General features: G+C 37.5%; 1 non-coding gene and 1 pseudogene across 1 annotated transcript; one reads left to right on the forward strand and one right to left on the reverse strand.

Annotated features, from left to right (window-relative positions):
* Nucleotides 1–201: 201 nt before the first annotated feature.
* LOC127682020 (U6 spliceosomal RNA) lies at nucleotides 202–308 on the reverse strand. Its single transcript, XR_007977323.1, has one exon. It is a non-coding gene; the product is annotated as a U6 spliceosomal RNA (small nuclear RNA).
* Nucleotides 309–13,684: 13,376 nt separating this feature from the next.
* LOC127680273 (medium-wave-sensitive opsin 1-like) lies at nucleotides 13,685–20,280 on the forward strand (annotated as a pseudogene).
* The last annotated feature ends 1,377 nt before the right edge of the window (nucleotides 20,281–21,657 follow it).

Genomic DNA, 21,657 nt, shown 5'->3' on the forward strand with positions numbered 1-21,657 from the left:
CAAGGGAGGGATCCCAAGTTAGACAAGTCACTGGATGGTCTTTCCTTCAGTCCATTTTTCCCTGCATTTACTTTAGACAGGAACAATTCTGTGTCAAAATTGTTGAACAGTGATGGGTGGAACCAAGCCTCAACTGGAGCCAAGTCTAGCTACTGGAGATGGTTTTTTTCAAGTTCTTTTTTTTTTTTTTGACAGTCTGGAAAAAATATGGAACGCTTCACGAATTTGTGTGTCATCCTTGCGCAGGGGCCATGCTAATCTTCTCTGTATCGTTCCAATTTTAGTATATGTGCTGCCGAAGCGAGCACATCAAGTTCTGTCTCCCAACTTGTACATTTCAGGTAGGGTCAACTCCACTGAGTCCTGGGAGTCTCTCACATCCCAGGTCTCTGGGACTTTCTAGAGGTTCCCTCTGTCTCCCAACCCCCATCACTGCATCATTCCATTCATCCTCCTAGCCCTCTGCATTTTTCTCCTGTTTTTCCCCATAATTGGTGAAAAGGGGGGCAGGATCAAGTAGTATTCAAGTAGCCACACTTGGGCCTTCCTTCTTGTTAAGTTTCCTATGGTCTGTGAGTTGTATCTTGGATATTCTGTCCATGTTCTTTGGTTCTGGGTTTCCTCACTCAGCATATTTTCAATTTCCATCCTTTTGTCTGCAAATTTCATAGTCCGCATTTTTTATAGCTGAAGTATTTCATTTTTTAATTGAACCACATTTTCTATATCTACTGTTCAGTTGACAGATATCTGGATTGTTACTAGCTTCTGTCTATTACAGATATGGCTGCTATGAACACAGAAGAGCATGTTGCAGGTTTCTCTCTTGATTCTACTTTCTATCCATGACATTACCACAGGCCATCTGCTAAGATTCATTTGCCATAATGAATTTACATGATTACTCATTTAGAAAAACAAAGAAGTCCACAAAAATTAATATGATTATTGATTCACATTTCTGATATAATTCAAGCCAGTTTAGTATATGTTATTTCCCGTATATCCTTTATATTTTATTTTTACCTAATTTCTCACATTGTGCTAATTTATTTGCCTTCTTTCATGATTTCCATTTTTTATTTTCACTATACACTTGACTAGACTTTGAAATAACACAATTAGCATCCCCAATGGACTGCTTATTAATATACGGTATGATAGAGAACTTTTCAGAATTCTGTGGAAGCATACTAAAATGGGATGAACAAATCCATCTGAAGTATCAAGAAAAACTTGAGTGAGAATGTCATAAAGACATATAAAAGAAGAATGAGTTTAAATAGATGAATAGTATTGCATGGTTTTTATTAAGAGACCACTTTGAACAATTGTTCAAGAACTTCATTGAAAAGTGAGGAATTCATGTAATGTCTATCGTCTAGTGAAAAACACTTTTGCAAGGGTTAGTAGTGAGACAAGGTCACAACATCTAAGAGGAAAATCAAATAACATATAAAGCTTCTTTAAAAAAAATACTATTAACTGAAAGGCAGGCATCATGCAAGATACTCATGATAGGTGCAGAGGCTTGGGAAAGAAAGGGTTTTTAAATATATTCTAGCTCCTGAGTTTGTTTTGCCTATTGTAAAACAAGCTTAAGAATATATCCAATCCCAAAAGCATATCTTTACTGATGGGGTTGCATGTGATGAGTTGTATCTGATGTCCTCCAAAGGGGACAGATGGTGCTAGTAGATCAATCATTTTAGAATTTGCTCCTGTGAAAGCATTATTTCAACTTTTTCTAGAATTCCATTACTGGCAAAACTAAAGGGTGCATTTTTGCACAGGAAATATACAAGTATTTCTGAGTCCGATGAGTATCGGTGTTTAGTGAAGTATAAGGCTACATTTAACTTTAACTAATCAATTATTAATGAAGATGCAAATGTAAAGTAAACATTGTACAAAATATTGCATCTGTAAAATACTATTTTATCTCACCCATCACATTTCCTTGTGATTGAATGTAATTAACACTGTCTTCACTGCATGTGAGCACAGCACATTGAATTTCATAATTATATTCAATCCCCTATGTAGGTTGCTTCTAAGCGAGATGGAAAAAGTATAGATTTTCTTTTCTGTGTTTTTATATAAGAGGCATTAGGGAAAGAAAGACCAATAAATCACAGGAACCTGTATATCTCCTATATAGAGAGAAATATTCAGCTGGCTGTCAAAGCTCATGCAGCCAGAGCCTCAAATGAGCTGACCTACTTCCCATCTGGTTCAGTGCTCCTTTTCCATCTCAGTTAATTATACCTTAGGAGAAGACTCATATTTGTTTATATAAGAAAGAAAAAAAGAAAACTTTTTCTCTTAGTACTTTTATGAAGCTGAATTTCTTGTGATTCTTCCTATTTTTAAATATAAAACATTTTTCCTTTGAAGAAGTGTTCTTTTAAGTTTGCTTTTCATTTCTAACTACTTCATTTTCTGTGTCGGAAAGGAAAAGTCTTTCAAATTGGGGAAATGGCAGTCAACTCTCCCAAGTTTATCAATGTCATTTTGCTCCCAGGATGCACAATTTCCTTTTATTTCCCAAATGTCAAAATATATGCCAGAGAAAAAGCACACAATCTGACAAAAGAAAGCATTCCAGGTCTGGAGAGAATAAAATTTCCTTTATTACTAGCACCGTCGTACATTCCTCATCTCTGAGTGCTGCTGTGCCACCATCAAATGGGTGTTGTGATCTGGCCACTGTTACATTAATATGGACAAAAGAATGAGCATTTTCTATGGAATTAGTTGAAGTTTCCATAATGAAAGACTTAGTTAAAAGTATCGGTGAGTCAAGGAAAAATTTATCACAAACTTGGGGTAATTTATTTTCTCCCATAGAGGCTAGTGTCAAGTGTCATATCTGTGTTAAAACAATGCCATATACAAAATAAAAACAATAGAAATGTGTAGAAGGCTATGGAATAATCATTGATTGCATAAATGTATCATTAGCAGTTACATATAATAGACTAATTACTCTGTTAAATAAAACAGACACTATTCCTTGAGTAGCAAGGAAGAGGTAAAGTATAATACAATTCTAAGTTAATCCATCAAGTTTTATGGCTTAACAGCCTAAGTTTTTATTAAACTTGCTTAAAAGTCAAATGCAATTTAAATAACCTTTCTCACATTTGAAACTGGCCTATATACATACTACTATGCACCAAGAAAAATGTAGAAAAATAAAACTCTTTTTCCAATTACATTTTCAAATACACCTTTTCTGCCACCCAGTTTTAAAAGCCATTTCAGATGAAGACAGCTTCCGATGAACACCTTAATTATATGCCTGCAGAAAACATCAAAAATCAATCAATAAACTCATAGCTCTGGTTACAACTATTACAATTTTCAGAAACAAAGGTTTTCAGATTAAGACAGAGATATATCAATTATATTTTTAATGGTTTTCAGGACAATAACACTTGAAACTTTTTTTTTCTTTTTTTTCTTTTTTTTTATTCGATATAATTTATTTACATTTCAAATGACTTCCCCTTTTCTAGCCCCCCCACTCCCCGAAAGTCCCGTAAGCCCCCTTCCCTTCCCCTGTCCTCCCACCCACCCCTTCCCACTTCCCCGTTCAGCATCCCTTCATGCTTAAAGTCTTGGAGAGAACACTTGAAACTTTTATACCAGAAATATAACTGAAATAATTAGTCTATAATGTCCATATTAAAGACATTGTTCTGTATCATAGTGAGTATTTTGATGTAATCCTACTGTGTGATAGACTGTCTTATAACAACAACCATTTGTCTTTATAACATTTAGCAGGGGTAATATGGACTGTGTTTTCAGAGTCGCAACCAACTAGAATCTTGTTTGGTTTACACTCTATCCTTAAAAGCTATTAGTTTGAGAAAGTTATCAGCATATTATTCCCTCGTCCCTCTGAAGTGAAGTACAGTGTTTCTCAGAGTTATATTTGCCATAACCCTTTTCAGTTGCCAAATAACCTACTTTACATTGTATCACAATATGTCAAAAGTGCAGTAGCATCTGAAATGCCATACACAGGAATTGTGAGGATGCATTTATTACTGATATGGGAAATAATACTCATGTAGACAGGTGAGCCTAGGCCTTTTCCTGAATGAGGTTCTCAGACTGTCAAAGAATCAGAAAGACACAAAAGTAGCTGGCTTCAAAACTAGAAGGATATCCAAGCCAATGACAGCAGATGAGATCGAGAAAGTAAAAACAAAAGTGTCTCCTCAAGAATATTTAGGAAAATAGGCAGTCTAGCTGACATCTGAGCTCTTCTAATAACTATGATAGACTTCTAACTATAAAACCTGTAAATATATATATATATATATATATATATATATATATATATATATATATATCACTTAAGTAGTACTACAGACGTCAAGAAATATACTACAAGAATTCTTTGTGAAAATGTATTATATTAACAATGTTATGTTCATAGACTAAGCTGTCTATGATGAAAATAGATATTGAATGTTTTAATTTTCAAATTTCAGAGCATAGTATATAGTTCAAATTTTACTTTGAACAGTATATAAATTTAAGCATGCATTCATATTTCATTAGATATTTCATTTTATTTTCTTCCAATTTTTTATTTTATTTTTTTTAATTCGGTATATTTTTTATTTACATTTCAAATGATTTCCCATTTCCTAGCCCCCCCACTCCCAAAAAGTCCCGTAAGACCCCATCTCTCCCCCTGTCCTCCCACCCAGCCCTTCCCACTTCCCCGTTCTGGTTTTGCTGAATACTGCTTCATTGAGTCTTTCCAGAACAAGGGGCCACTCTTCCTTTCTTCTTGTACCTCATTTGATGTGTAGATTATGTTTTGGGTAATCCAGGTTTCTAGGTTAATATCCACTTATTAGTGAGTGCATACCATGATTCATCTTTTGAGTCTGTGTTACCTCACTAAGTATGATGTTCTCTAGCAACATCCATTTGCCTAAGAATTTCATGAATTCATTGTTTCTAATGGCTGAATAGTACTCCATTGTGTAGATAAACCACATTTTTTGCATCCACTCTTCTGTTGAGGGATACCTGGGTTCTTTCCAGCATCTGGCAATTATAAATAGGGCTGGAATGAACATAGTAGAGCACGTATCCTTATTACATGGTGGGGAATCCTCTGGTATATGCCCAGGAGTGGTATAGCAGGATCTTCTGGAAGTGAGGTGCCCAGTTTTCGGAGGAACCACCAGACTGATTTCCAGAGTGGTTGTACCAATTTGCAACTCCACCAGCAGTGGAGGAGTGCTCCTCTTTCTCCACACCCTCTCCAACACCTGCTATCTCTGGAATTTTTAACCTTAGCCATTCTGACTGGTGTAAGGTGAAATCTCAAGGTTGTTTTGATTTGCATTTCCCTAATGACCAATGAAGTTGAGCATTTTTAAAGATGCTTCTCCGCCATCCGATGTTCTTCAGGTGAGAATTCTTTGTTTAACTCTGTACCCCATTTTTAATAGGGTTGTTTGGTTTTCTGGAGTCTAACTTCTTGAGTTCTTTATATATATTGGATATTAGCCCTCTATCTGATGTAGGATTGGTGAAGATCTTTTCCCAATTTGTTGGTTGCCGATTTGTCCTCTTGATGGTGTCCTTTGCCTTACAGAAACTTTGTAATTTTATGAGGTCCCATTTGTCAATTCTTGCTCTTAGAGCATACTCTATTGGTGTTCTGTTCAGAAACTTTCTCCTTGTACCGATGTCCTCAAGGGTCTTCCCCAATTTCTTTTCTATTAACTTCAGAGTGTCTGGCTTTATGTGGAGGTCCTTCATCCATTTGGATTTGAGCTTGGTACAAGGAGACAAGGATGGATCAATTCGCATTCTTCTGCATGCTGACCTCCAGTTGAACCAGCACCATTTGTTGAAAAGGCTATCTTTTTTCCATTGGATGTTTTCAGCCTCTTTGTCGAGGATCAAGTGGCCATAGGTGTGTGGGTTCATTTCTGGATCTTCAATCCTATTCCATTGATCCTCCTGCCTGTCACTGTACCAATACCATGCAGTTTTTAACACTATTGCTTTGTAGTATTGCTTGAGGAAAGGGATACTGATTCCCCAGAATTTCTTTTGTTGCTGAGAATAGTTTTAGCTATCCTGGGTTTTTTGTTATTCCAGATGAATTTGATAATTGCTCTTTCTAACTCTGTGAAGAATTGAGTTGGGATTTTGATGGGTATTGCATTGAATCTGTATATTGCTTTTGGCAAAATGGCCATTTTAACTATATTGATTCTACCGATCCAAGAGCATGGGAGGTTTTCCCATTTTCTGAGGTCTTCTTCCATTTCCTTCTTCAGAGTCTTGAAGATCTTGTCATACAGATCTTTCACATGTTTGGTAAGAGTCACCCCAAGATACTTTATACTGTTTGTGGCTATTGTGAAGGGGGTCATTTCCCTAATTTCTTTCTCAGCCTGCTTATCCTTTGAGTATAGGAAGGCCACTGATTTGCTTGAGTTGATTTTATAACCTGCCACTTTGCTGAAGTTGTTTGTCAGCTGTAGGAGTTCTAGTGGAGTTTTTTGGGTCACTTAGGTAGACTATCATGTCATCTGCAAATAATGATAGTTTGACTTCTTCCTTTCCAATTTGTATCCCTTTGACCTCCTTATGTAGTCGAATTGTCGGAGCTAGTACCTCAAGTACAATATTGAAAAGATAAGGAGAGAGGGGGCAGCCCTGACTAGTCCCTGATTTTAGTGGGATTGCTTCAAGTTTCTCTCCATTTAGTTTGATGCTGGCTACCGGTTTGCTGTATATTGCTTTTACTATGTTTAGGTATGGGCCTTGAATTCCTGTTCTCTCCAAGACTTTAAGCATGAAAGGATGATGAATTTTGTCAAATGCCTTTTCAGCATCCAATGAAATGACCATGTGGTTTTGTTCCTTGAGTTTGTTTATGTAGTGGATTGCATTGATGGATTTCCGTATATTGAACCAATCCTGCATTCCCGGGATAAAGCCTACTTGATCATGGTGGATGATCGTTTTGATGTGTTCTTGGATTCGGTTGGCAAGAATTTTATTGAGTATTTTTGCATCGATGTTCATAACGGAAATTGGCCTGAAGTTCTCTTTCTTTGTTGGATCTTTGTGTGGTTTTGGTATCAGCGTAATTGTGGCTTCATAGAAGGAATTGGGTAGTGTTCCTTCTGTTTCTATTTTGTGGAATAGTTTGAAGAGTATTGGTGTTAACTCTTCTTTGAAGGTCTGGTAGAATTCTGCACTGAAACCATCTGGTCCTGTGCTTTTTTTGGTTGGAAGACTTTCTATGACTCCTTCAATTTCTTTAGGCATTATGGGACTGTGTAGATGATCTATTTGGTCCTGACTTAATTTTAGTATTTTGTATCTGTCAAGGAAATTGTCCATTTCCTCCAGGTTCTCCAGTTGTGTTGAGTACAGGCTCTTGTAGTAGGATCTGATGATTTTTTGGATTTCCTCAGTTTCTGTTGTTATATCTCCCTTTTCATTTCTAAGTTTGTTAATTTGGATACTTTCTCTGTGCCCTTTGGTCAGTCTGGCTAAGGGTTTATCTATCTTGTTGATTTTCTCAAAGAACCAGCTCCGGGTTTTGTTGATTCTTTGTATAATTCTCTTTGTTTCTACTTGATTGATTTCAGCCCTGAGTTTGATGATTTCCTGCCTTCTACTCCTCCTGGGTGAGATAGCTTCTTTTTGTTCCAGGGCTTTCAGGTGTGTCATTAAGCTGGTAATGTATGCTCTCTCCATTTTCTTTTTGGAGGCACTCAGGGCTATGAGTTTTCCTCTTCGCACTGCTTTCATTGTGTCCCATAGATTTAGGTATGTTGTGTCTTCATTTTCATTGTGTTCTAAAAAGTCTTTAATTTCTTTCTTTATTTCGTCCTTGACCAAGGAATCATGGAGTAGAATATTGTTCAATTTCCACGTGTATGTGGGTTTTCTGTTATTTTTGTTGCTATAGAAGACCACTTTTACTCCATAGTGATCTGATAGGAGGCATGGGATTAGTTCGATCTTCTTATATTTGTTGAGGTCTGTCTTGTGACCAATTATATGGTCGATTTTGGAGAAGGTACCTTGAGGTGCTGAGAAAAAGGTATATTCTTTTGCTTTAGGATAGAATGTTATATATATATATATATATATATATATATATATATATATATATATATATATATATATATCTGTTAAATCTAATTGGTCCAAAGCTTCAATTAATTTCATTATGTCCCTGTTTAGTTTCTGTTTTCCTGATCAGTCCATTGAGGAAAGTGCAGTGTTGAAGTCACCCACAATTATTGTGTTAGGTGTAATGTGTGCTTTGAGCTTTAATAAAGTTTCTTTTATGAATGAGGGTGCCCTTGCATTTGGAGCATAAATGTTCAGGATTGAGAGTTCTTCTTGTATTTTTCCTTTGACCAGCAAGAAGTGTCCCTCATGGTCTCTTTTGATGACTTTGGGTTGAAAGTCAATTTTATCTGATATTAAAATGGCTACTCCAGCTTGTTTCCTGAGACCATTTGCTTGTAAAATTGTATTCCAGCCTTTTACTCTAAGGTAGTGTTTGTCTTTGACCCTTAGGTGTGTTTCCTGTAAACAGCAAAATGTAGGATCCTGTTTACATATCCAGTAAGTTAGTCTATGTCTTTTTATTGGGGCATTGAGTCCATTGATGTTAAGAGATATTAAGGAATAGTGATTGTTACTTCCTGTCATTTTTGACGTTATTTTTTAAATTTGATTGCTTAACTTCTTTTGGGTTTGATGAAAGGTTACTATCTTGCTTTTTCCAGGGTCAAGTTTCCCTCCCTGTATTGTTGTTTTCCTCCTATTATCCTTTGTAGGGCTGGGTTTGTGGATAGGTATTGGGTAAACTTGGTTTTGTCATGGAATATCTTAGTTTCTCCATCTACGGTGATTGAGAGTTTTGCTGGATATAGTAGTTTTGGCTGGCATTTGTGTTCTCTTAGAGTCTGCATGAGATCAGCCCAGGATCTTCTAGCCTTCATAGTCTCAGGTGAAAAGTCTGCTGTGATTCTGATAGGTCTTCCTTTATATATTACTTGGCCTTTTTCTCTTACTGCCTTTAATATTCTTTCTTTGTTTAGTACATTTGGTGTTTTGATTATTTTGTGACGGGAAGTATTTCTGTTCTAGTCCAGTCTGTTTGGAGTTCTGTAGGCTTCTTGTATATTCATGGGCATCTCTCTCTTTAGGTTAGGGAAGTTTTCTTCCATAATTTTATTGAAGATATTTGCTGGCCCTTTAAGTTGTAAATCTTCACTCTCATCTATGCCTATAATCCTTAGGTTTGGTCTTCTCATTGTGTCCTGGATTTCCTGGATATTTTGGGTTACAAGCTTTTTACTTTTTGCATTTTCTTTAACTGTTGAGTCCATGGTTTATATGGTATATTCAGTGTCTGAGATTCTTTCTTCTATCTCTTGTATTCTGTTGTTGATATTTGCGTCTATGTCCACTGATTTCTTCCCAAGGCTTTCTATCTCCAAAGTTGTCTCCCTTTGAGTTTTCTTAGTTGTTTCTACTTCTGATTTTAGATCCTGGATTGTTTTGCTTAGCTCCTTCACTTGCTTGTTTGTGCTTTCCTGTAATTCTTTAAAAGATTTTTGTGTTTCCTCTTTCATGACCGCAGCCTGTTGACCAAAGTTCTCCTGTATTTCTTTAAGTATTTTTTGTGTTTCCTCACTATTGGCTTTTGTATCCTCCTGGATTTCTTTCAATGATTTTTGTGTTTCCCTTGCAAGGGCTTCTAACTATTGATCCATTTTCTCCTGAATTTCTTTAAGTATGTCCTTTATGTGTTCCTGTACCAGCATCATGACCAGTGATCTTAAATCCAAATCTTGTTTTACTGGTGTGATGGGGTATCCAGGACATGCTGGTAAAGGAGAATTGGGTTCAGATGTTGCCATATTGCCTTGATTTATGTTAGTGACGTTCCTGTGTCTGCCTTTTGCCATCTAGTTCTCACTGGTGTTAGTTGGTGTTGTCAATGCTGGACTTACCAGTTCAAGCTGCCCCTTCCCAGGTGGCCTCTGGTACACAGCTTACCTCATGCACTGCCTGGAGACAGGGTGTTGTTGTCCAGGCTGTTCAGACCCCAAAGCAGACACCTGAAGGCTCATGCTGGGGCCTGCTGGATTCACTGGAGCACACCGACTTCTCCCTGCTGGCCGCCTGGAAGTCCCACTTGCCTCTTTCAGGACTTGGAGATGTGTTGTTGCTGCTCAGGCTGATCTGGATCCGGAAGCGGAGAGGTCCGAGGGCTACTGCCAAAGGCCTCAGGACTGAAGCCTAAGCTCAGTGCCACAGGGAATGAGCTCTGCTGTGAGCTCCCAGACTGCCTCTGGGAACACACCAGGTCCCCCCCGCACTTCCTGGAGACTGAGTGCTGTGGCCCAGGCTGTTCAGATCCTAAAGCAGGTGCCTGAAGGCACCTGCTGGGGCCCACTGGATTCACCAGAGCACTCCGACCTCTCCCGCTGGCAGCCCGGAAGCCCCACCTGCCTCTTTCAGGACCTGGAGATGTGGCGCTGCTGCTCAGGCTGATCTGGATCTGGAAGTGGAGAGGTCCGAGGGCTACCACCAGAGGCCTCAGGACTGAAGCCTAAGCTGGAAAGAGCTGTGCTGTCATTTTTTTTCCATTTTAAAGAAGACTTTCAGGCTTCATAATTTTAGCAAGTCCAATAAGATCAGCAAAAGTGATTGACGTAGAAAGCAGAAAAATGGGTTCATAAACAATGATAGTTTTCATTGCTCTCAGCCTCACTTATTTGAATAAAGAAGTTCACAACTTCAGAATACCCAAGATTCAATTCAGAGACCATATGAAGCCCAAGAAGAAAGAAGACAAAGTGTGGATGCTTCAGTGCTTCTTAGAAGGGGCAACAAAATACTGGAGGAAATACAGAGACAATGTGTGGAGCAGAGACTGAAGGAAATGTTATCCAGAGACTGTCCCACCTGGGGATCCATCCCATATACAATCTCCAAATGCTTGTAGCCAACCATTGGACTGAGTGTAGGGTCCCAGACGGAGGAGTTGGAGAAGGGACTGAAGGAACTGAGAGGTCTTGCAGCCTTGTGGGTGGAACCACAGAGCCAACCAGGCAGACACATTTCCCCAGAACTCCCAGGGACTGGACCACCAATCAAAGAGTACACAAGGAGGGACCAATGGCTCTGTCCCTGTATGTTGCAGAATATGGTTTGTTGGACATCAGTGGGAGGATCAGCCCTTGGACCTGAGGGTGTTTGATGCCCCATAGTAAGGTAATGCCAAGGCAGAAGACAGGAGTTGGAGGATGGGTTGGGGTGCACCCTAATAGAGGCAGGAAGAGGGAGGATGGGATAGGGATTTCGAAAGAGAAAACCTGGAGGGAGGAAAACATTTGAAATGTAAATAAAGAAAATACTCATTAAAAAAGAATTCTATAATCTATGGTTAATCTACTTTGTGTGCAGTGTGTGTGTGTGTGTGTGTGTGTGTGTGTAAGTGAAGTATGCATAAGTAAGAGTGAAATTTCATATATTGATTTGAACATGCTGAGGACAGAAGACATCTGGTATTCTCTTCTGTCAATATCTGACTTCATTCCCTTGAGTCTTACTAAAATTGGAGATAAGCTTACAGCAATCAAGTCACAGGATTCGCCCATCTCTTTCTTTATTATGCTGAAGTTTCAGGGAAATGGATATTGAAGACTTTACCAAGATTGCTTGGGGAGCAAGCAATCTTATTAGTTAAGTCATGCCCTCAGTCCTCTGTTACTGTCTAATTGAAACACATGAATTCTTATTTCTCCAAATATTCAAATCTAGATAAATTTCTACTGTTTTTCTTCACCAGATACAGTATTTGATTTGAACCTATGTGTTTCTGCAAATTGGCAGCCTAATATTAAAATAGTCACCAAATAAATGACTCATTCAATAAAAAGGAGAAATTTCGGCTAAGCAATTAACATTTAACCATAGCTGACATCTTATCTAGCAGCCTTTTATTTCTGAATCACTGGAAAAGACAGGATGTTTTTGTTACTTAATGTCCATTGTAATTAGTTTACAATGAAATATTGATTTTACATTAGCGAAGATAAATGCTATAGTATTGGCAACTGAATCTTGTTTTTATAAAGAATGGCATTTTGCGGATAAAAAAACCATTGCAGTCCACTGCCCTGTCACTTTTGTGCAATTGGTATATATATATTATGTTGTAGATATAGCTCTATTTTATTGCTTGGAGAGACCAGCTAAACATCTTTACCACTGGATCTGATGAATTTATCTTTATGTTCTTACCATAAAGACATCTTAAATTTTGAACTTCATTTTTCATTGCAAGATGATGAGGAAATCTACAGATCTTTTAAAGTTTCTTAAGCTTTTTGTGTTTTATGTAATAACTAATACTATTTTTTTAATTTTTTTATTTAATATATTCTTCATTTACATTTCAAATGTTATACCCTGTCCCTGTTTTCCTGCCTCCCAGTAAATCCCCAACCCATCCTTCCTCCCCTGCCTCCAAAACAATGCCCTCTGCCCAACCCATTCCCACCTACCCCAACTTGATTTCCCTATGCTAGGGCATCTATAGAGCCTTCTTCATATGACCAAGGACCTCTCCTCCTACCAATGCCAGACAAGGAAGTCCTCCACTACAGTTGTAGCTAGAACCATGCATACCCCTTCGCTGATGGCTTATTCTCTGGAATCCCTGAGGATCTGGTTGGCTGACATCTTCTTTATTCCCATGGGAGTAAAAGCCCCTTCAGCTCCCCCAGTCCTCCCTCCAACTTCTCCAATGGGGATACTATTCTTAGTCCAATGTTTTGCTGCTACCATTTGACTCTGTATCTAAAAGACTCTGGCAGATCCCCTCAGGAGACAGCTATAACAGGCTCCTTTCCTGAAGATACTTTTTTCATCCATAAGAGTGTCGGGGTTTGGTGACTGTTTATAGGATGAAATTCCTATCAAAATTCCAAATCAATTCTTTATAAAGCTAGAAAAATCAATTTGCAATGTCATTTGGAATAACAAAAAACCTAGGTTAGTGAAAACTAGTCTCCACAACAAAAGAACTACTGAGGGAATCACCATCCCCGACTCAATCTCTACTACAGAGCAATAATATTGGCCCAGAGATAGGCAGGAAGATCAATGGAATAGAACTGAAGCCCCAAAAATGAACCCATACAGCTATGGTCACTTGATATTTGACAAAGGAGCTAAAAACATCCCGTTGAAAAAAGATAGCATTTTTAACAAATGGTGCTGGATCAACTGGATGTCAGCATGCAGAAACGTGCAAATCGACCGATTCTTACCTCCTTGTACAAAGCTCAAGTCCAAGTGGACCAAAGACATCCACATAAAACCAGATACACTGAAGCTTATAGAGGAGAAAGTAGGGGTGAGCCTTGAACACATGGGCACAGGGGAAAATTTCCTGAACAAAATACCAATGGCTTATGTTCTAAGAACAAGAATGGACAAATGGGATATCATAAAACTGCAAAGCTTCTGTACACCAAAGGACACTGTGAATAGGACAAAATAGCAACCAACAGATTGAGAAAAGATCTTTACCAATCCTACATCTGATAGAAGGCTAATATCCAAGATACAAAGAACTCAAGAAGTTAGACACCAGATAAACAGAATTCTCATCTGAGGAAGTATGAATGGCTGTGAAGCACCTAAATAAATATTCAGCATCCTTAGTTATGAAGGAAATGAAAATCAAAACAACCCTGAGATTCCACCTCACACCATTCAGAATGGCTAAGATGGAAAAAATCATCGGACAGAAGATGCTGGACAGGATATGGAGCAATAGAAACACTCTTCCATTGCTTGCGGGATTGCAAGCTACTACAACCACTTTGGAAATCAGTTTGGCTGTTCCTCGGATAATTTTACATAGTACTATCTGAGAACACAGCTATACCACTCCTGGGCATATACCCAGAAGATGCTCCATCATGTAATAAGGACACATGCACCACTATGTTCATAGCAACTTTATTTATAACAGCCAGAAGCTAGAAAGAACCAAGATGTCCTTCAACAGAGGAATGGATACCAAAAATGTGGTACATATACACAAAGGATTACTACTCAGCTATTAAAAACAAGGAATTTATGAAATTCTTAGGCAGTTAGATAGAGCTAGAAACTATCATCCTAAGTAACAGAACCCAATCACAAAAGAACACACAAGGTATGCAATCTCTGATATGTGGATATCAGCCCAAAAGGTCAGAATAAACAAGGTACAGCTCACAGACCACATGAAGGTCAAGAAGAAGGAAGACCAACGTGTGGGTGCTTTGATTTTTCTGAGAAAGGAAACAAAATACTCAGGAGCAATTATGGAGACAAAGTGTGTGGCAGAGACAGAAGGAAAGGCCACCCAGAAACTAATACTGTTTTATAATGAGATGAATGAATATGATGATATTGAAACCATTAAGAAATAAATGCCTTTTATAGCTTCTTTTATCTTTTGCCTTTTATGTTCATCTGCAGAAATTAACATGTGCCATGCTAAAGTGACTGAAAATGAAAAAACCTAAGTCTTTTTATTTTAGTTTATATTGTTGTGGTATAGTTAGTGATTAATAAAATAAATTTCACAAAAATTACAATTCATAATCAATATCAGTAATGCTCCAGATCAGTCTGCATTGATAGAAAATCTTATGTTTTCTAAGGGACTGCCAGACTGATTTCCAGAGTGGTTGTTCTAATTTGCAACCCCACCAGCAGTGGAGGAGTGTTCCTCTTTCTCCACATCCTCGCCAATATCTGTTGTCTCCTGAGTTTTTAATCTTAGCCATTCGGACTGGTATAAGGTGAAATCTCAGGGTTGTTTTGATTTGCATTTCCCTGATGACTAGTGAAGTTGAGCATTGTTTAAGATGTTTCTCTGCCATCCGAACTGGGCATGTCACTTCCGAAAGATCCTGCTATACCAGGGATGTTGAATTTTGTCAAATGCTTTTTCAGCATCCAATGAAATGACCATGTGGTTTTTTTCTTTGAGTTTATTTATGTAGTGGATTCCATTGATGGATTTCCGTATATAGAACCAACCCTGCATCCCTGGGATAAAGCCTACTTGATCATGGTGGATGATTGTTTTGATGTCTTCTTGGATTCGGTTGGCAAGAATTTTAAATAATAACACTAAAATTATTTTTGGGTGTCCATTTCCTCAGTCACTGCTCCCCTCCCCCCCATGCCTGCATCACTTGTAGACAATATACATTTTCAATTGAATGTTTTTAGGTGTTTTGGTGTCTCACTCCTCTGGGGTTCCAATTGGACTAAAAGAGGTGGCCTCTTTAGGTTCCATGTCCCCAGTATTGTTAGTCACAGTTTAAGTAACCCTCATTAGTAGCCTACCTTATTCTAGGTCTCTGTGTCATCCAGGAAATAGTCCTGCCTCTTCATCCCAGTCAGTTGCTGAATTGTGTTTATTTTCGTGGCCATCTGGCCATCTCTCTTGCCCTTCCCCACACCTGATACTGAAGCATCAATTCTTGTCCCCTTCCCCTTTTTCTTCAAGTTCCCTCCCTCCATTTTTCTCTTATGACTATTTTATTTTCCCTTCTAAATGAGATTCAAGTATCCCCATTTGTGCCTTCCTTCTTGTTTAGCTTCTTTGGGAATATGGAATGTAACACAATACCCATATTTTACGGCTAATATCCACTTGTGAGTACATACATGCATGTTCTCTTGGGCTGTGTAATCTCATTCAGAGGTGATAGTCACAAGTTCTCCCCTTTGCCTGAAAAATCCATTGCCTTTGCTTTTTAGAGATGAATAGTGTTCCATTATATAGATACACCACATTTTCTTTATCTATTCTTCAATTTAAGGATACCTAGGATATTTCCAGTTTCTTACCATTAGTTATAAAGCTGCTATGACCTTGGTTGAACAAGTGACTTTGTGTGATATTGGAGTATGTTTTGGGTATAGGCCAAGGAGTGGCAACTTTTACTAAGCTCCAATTTGTGCCTCCCTTTCTGACAGATTTATTTGCTTTTAAGATTCATTTCATGCTTAATAACAACAGCACTATAGCATTGCTGTACCTTCTTCTCTTCACTTCTCTTTGCACAATTTGTTTTTTGTTTGTTAGTGTTTGGTTTTGCCAAGAGGGAATTATGTTTATTTCAGAAGGATGGAGGAGAATAAAGGTAGCTTTGATAGATGGGACAGGTTAGAAGCAGACCTCATGCATGTGACAATGAAGAGACAGACAAGAGACTCTTGCTTTGGAGGTTCTAAAAAGCTCAGCGCTATCATCAGCCTTCTTACAAAAAAGCTGAAAGATGCAGTTTCAACTCTTCTTCTCAGCTTTCTGAATGGACTCAGTTCCTTTCTGATGCTTCACTATTACTTGGAGGGCCAGCCATACTCGAAGATAGTTGCTGACTTAACAGAAACCATCGCTGTCAGCACTATCAGTGTTGTGAATCAAAACGATGGCTCCTTCATGCTGGGTCAACCTCTATGTGTCATGGAAGATTACACTCCATTCTGATGTGTAATCATAGGCTTCTGGTCTGTAGTCATCATTTCCTGGGAGAGGTGGATGGTTGCTTGCAAGCCTTTAGGTAATGTATGATTTGATGCTAAGCTAGCTACTGTGGAAATCATCTTCTCTTGGGTCTGGGCTTCTATGTAGACAGCTCTAACCATCTTTGGCTGGAACAGATGCTAGTATTATGGCCTCAAGACATTCACTGGTCTAAATATATACAATGACACCTCATACCCAAGGGTTTAATCTTACATGATGGTTCTCATGATCACATCTTGCATTGTTCCACTCAGCATCCTATGCTCTGCACAAAGTTGTTATATTTCTCAGAAATCTGGAATCTCTGACAGTTCTGTCATCATTTTGGGTAAGTGCATCTGTACCCAGTCAGTCCTACATTCTGCCTTTCTGAATGTAGTCATTAGGATTTTGAGTAGGCTATGTGAACTTGTTAGAATTTTATGTTGAAGATGGTGGACTTGGAACTATGAAATCTATTCTCTAAGAACAAAATCTTGTGAACATGGTGATAGCAAGCCTATTGTACACAGGTGGCGCACCATAGAGAAGTTTAGCCCAAACTTCACTTGCTTTTATTTTACTAATTCTTCTCTGTTGTTTAAAAGTTGAGCTTCATGAGATTTTCTGTGTCTTTCTTTCACTCCACGTTTCTTCTCTTCCTCTTGCTTTCTCTGTATATGCAATGGGGTAAAGGCAAGAGTTTGACAACTTGTGCTTTCCTCAATTGCTATGAACCCTATTTTTTTGAGAAAGGAGTTTTCACTGTACCTAAAGACCATTGAGTCATGAATTGGTTGATCAGAAAGCCCCTGTGATCCTTGGACCTTGCCATCTCTGCCTAACCAGCAAAGAGCTTGTAGGCATGTTATGACATATCAGGGTCTATTTTTACAAATAAAAAAATTTAAAGATAAGATATATCAGGCTATAAATCTTCTATATTCTTTGTTTACAATCCAAAAGCTTTCCCCTTTCCCAATTTCCCCCTCCCTATATGTCCCATAAGTCCTCTTCTCTCCATCTTTTCTCCTATCTTTCCCTCTCCCTTTTCTCTGTCCTGGTACTCTCCTACAATGCTTGATCAAGCCTTTCCAGGATTAGGGCCCTCACATAAAAAGAATTTAAAGATAAGTCTTTACTAACTAAGCCACCTCTATAACCTATAAGATTGCTTTAAAATACATATTATTTTTATAATCTATGGTATAGGTTAAATATTGAGTGGCATTGAGAATAGACTAAGAACCATCCTTAGTGTAGAAAATGGCAAGCATTTTTGCTTTCTATTAGATTGTGGTGTCTCACTTAATTTTCATGTAAACATGGAAGGTATTAATATAAAAATTTGGGAAAAACAATTACACTTTTAAATTAAAGATATTTACCAGGAAACCAAAACTAGCATCCAAAACGCATATGTGACAAACATGCCCTCCTCACTTTGAAGGTAAAGTGTCTTACATTTTTAAAATTATGATGATTTTTCTGATATACTAATTTTTAATTAAATAGCAAAGTAAGCCCACTATACTCAACTTGAATACTATTTGAAATTATAAGGAGATCTGAAATTTTTGTCATTATAACCTGGATTATATATTTACATAATTTTAGTAATAAACTGTTATCAGTCCTAGGATATTCTATCTTAATTATGCAATAAATTATATAAATATAAGCAAGTCTATGCTTTCTGTTATTAGAAGAATTATACCTTTTATTTCTTGTGTTTACTTATATATGTTATTTAATCTAGTTCTTTTTAAGTATCATAGATAGAATAAGGAAGAACAGAATACCTCTGTTCCAGATGTGTAAGACTATTAGAAACAATGTTACATTTGGTATGGGAAAGCCTAACTATCTTATTCTAGTCACCAAAATCTAATCCCAAAGATGTGAGGAGAAAGGCCACCATCTCAAACTATCATAGCTAAATTAATTAAAGCAGCTTTAAAAAAAATGATGTGTGGGGGCTGCCTCCTCATGATGGGTGGTGATATGTGAAAATATTCTTCTGTCATACAATTTCAAGAACAATTTCCCATCTCTGCAATCCTCCAACCTCCTCCCCACCACCTTTCCTTTCACCTAGATCTACTCCTCCTCTATTTCCTCTTCAGAAAAAAACGTGTCTCAAAGAGACAAGAGGACAAAAGAATATACAACAAAGCATGGAACATAATGATGTTGTAGATGAGGGGAAGGGGCTTTCCAAATGGGGTTTTGGCAAATAAATAGACAGTTATAGACTACTTGACAAGGAGGTCATAATAAACTTTTGAAAAAAAAGGTCATTTTGTAAGATGGTTATATCAACTTCCTAAAGCAAAGGCATAGTTGCAACGTAGTCATAACAACTTTTGAAACAAAGGCATGGTTGCTATCCCCCCTGATCAGGTACTTAATTCTATAGGTGGGTAATATCCCAGTCCCTTAGAAACAGGAGTTTAATCATAAACAGGAATGAAACTAGTTTGTTTTAATATATGGTGGCTTTCATGCCATAGATCAAGGAATTTATAAGTACATACCTGTGTATCTTCCAGTCCAATTTAACCAGGCTAAAATCCCTGGAATAATTTTTTAAAAAAGTATAACAATCATGACCTACTTCACAGGGCAGTGATGTTTTCCAATTCATTATGAAAGTGCATGTTGGCCTTTATACAAACATTCTTATGTTTAAAACCCACATAACATTAAAACGGAAATTATAGTGAGGTAGGCTAGTACTGCTGACTTAGTCTTTGTATTGATGATGTTGATAGATTTGTTACCATGAGGATGCTATTGAATATTTCTGAAAATTTCATAATGCTTTTCTTTGAGGATTATGTTGAGGAATTCTGAAAGAATTAAATAAATAGCTTGATATTTAACATATGCAAGTCTCTTAAACACTATCATCATTTCTATAGTTGTTTTCAATTGCAATTGCTCACATGATTATTTGCTATCCTAAATACTTTTAATTGTACCATAACTTACAAAAATACTAAGTGCCTTGTATTTGACAACTGTTTAAGAATTTCACTTTAGTGTCTATCCACTTCACCACATAAAACCAGGCAATGTATTGTACCCTTTGCTTTTGGTTCCTTCCTTCTATTTTAGTGATGTAAAATGAAAGGCTACATATTGTTTAATTATATTAAAGAGCCAAATAATCTGGTGTTATCACCTTAATGACATTCTGTTCCCAAATTCATTTTACTTATATTAGCTAATATTGAAGAAAAAAACTTTATGGAATTTGTAAGATGTGACTCTTTTTCCTTATTTTTACTTTTTAAATATGCAGTTCTTGAAAGCTAATTTGAAATGCTGGTTATTATCTCTGCTGCCGTTGTTTTCTCTTGGATATTCTTTAATTGGAATCCTGGATAGAGATAATAATAGCTTTCTGCTTGAGGTTGAAATGATTCCCTTTTCAGCCTTTTGTGTGCGTCTTCTGCTTCTGAACACACACTGTAATAATGTATTTATGAAATCTATATCATCTTTTGAAAAGCTAAAGTTAGCAAAAGCATTGCAGGTATATCTAGAGACTGTCTCCTTGTCCTGTGTGGCAATGTTAAGGTTTGAAATAATCAATTATTGCTCTCTCAGGGAAAGCAAAAGTGCTGAAGAGTCCTCAGGCTCAGCAGGAGTGATTTCACTTATAATGAAAGAAATTGCATCCAGTACTGACATCACTTGCATCCCTACTGTTTTTCTAAAAATAGAGAAAATGGTAACATAGACTTGATTCAATGGAGACAATATTTTACAATTGAAGACCAACCGAGTCCTAGTTAAGTTTTAAGGAGCAAAATGAATTTTTTTTACTTTTATTTAAACAGGCCAATTTCTGAGTGATTTCCTGATTTCTATATGTAATATGCTGAATGCTTTGGATCACATTAGGGACACATCCATTGTCTCAGTCAGGATTTCTATTCCTGCACAAACATAATGACCAAGAAGCAAGTTGGGGAGGAAAGGGTTTATTCACCTTACACTTCTGCATTGCTGTTCATTACAAAAGGAAGTCAGGACTGGAATTCAAGCAGGTCAGGAAGCAGGAGCTGATGCAGAGGCCATGGAGGGATGTTTCTTACTGGCTTGCTTCCCCTGCTTTGCTCAGCCTGCTCTCTTATAGAACCAAAGAATAACATCACAGAGATGGTACCACCCAAAAGGGCCCTTCCCCCTTGATCACTAATTGAGAAAATGCCCCACAACTGAATCTCATGGAAGCAATTCCCCAACTGAAGGGCCTTTCTCTGTGGTAACTCCAGCCTTTGTCAAGTTGACACACAAAACCAGCCAGTACACCCATGCTTCTTGTTACTTGATGCAAACCACATAGCTCTCATATTTTACAATCAACCCCAATGATAAGTTTTATATTTTCACATAAATATTTGGTAACTGGGTAGCAATCCTTCTGCCTGCATGTGTGTGCATGCTTTCAGCAGAGTTATGAAGGCGTACTGGGAGATGTATTGCTAAGGGGTTAAGATAATAGACACCAAAAGGTATCTCTCTATATATGGGTGATACATTGCTTGTAAAGGGAAAGAAAGAGATTTAGAAAATTTAAGTAATGAAGATGTAATATTGAAGTACTCAGATACTGTTAAATTGAATCTATGGTCATGATAGATAGTCTAGTGAAATGTTAACTGGGCTGATTGTTAATAGATTTCTGAAGTCAGTGGCTAAACTACTCCCCATGTTGAAGGCCAATGCTCCTGTGTACTATTTATAAACTTTGTGCCATTTATCATGCTCATAAGACTGTATAACCATAAAATATCAAAGAAGTTCTACAAAGGCAGCCTCCAGGTACAATTTAAAATCATTTGGTTAAATGAAACCACACCAGCATTTTTTTTAAAGGCATGCCAGCACCATAAGGAAGTAAAAAGTCACTTTGCCCACACTTCTGCCTCTCTAAGGGCGATGATTTCATAAGTTACTCCCTATTGGCCTTCAGGTTTTATTCTCTTCTCTATCAGTCTGTGAAGGAAAGACAGTTATTTGAA

This window comes from Apodemus sylvaticus, chromosome 3 (genome assembly GCF_947179515.1).
Source record: "Apodemus sylvaticus chromosome 3, mApoSyl1.1, whole genome shotgun sequence".
Classification (NCBI taxonomy): domain Eukaryota; kingdom Metazoa; phylum Chordata; class Mammalia; order Rodentia; family Muridae; genus Apodemus; species Apodemus sylvaticus.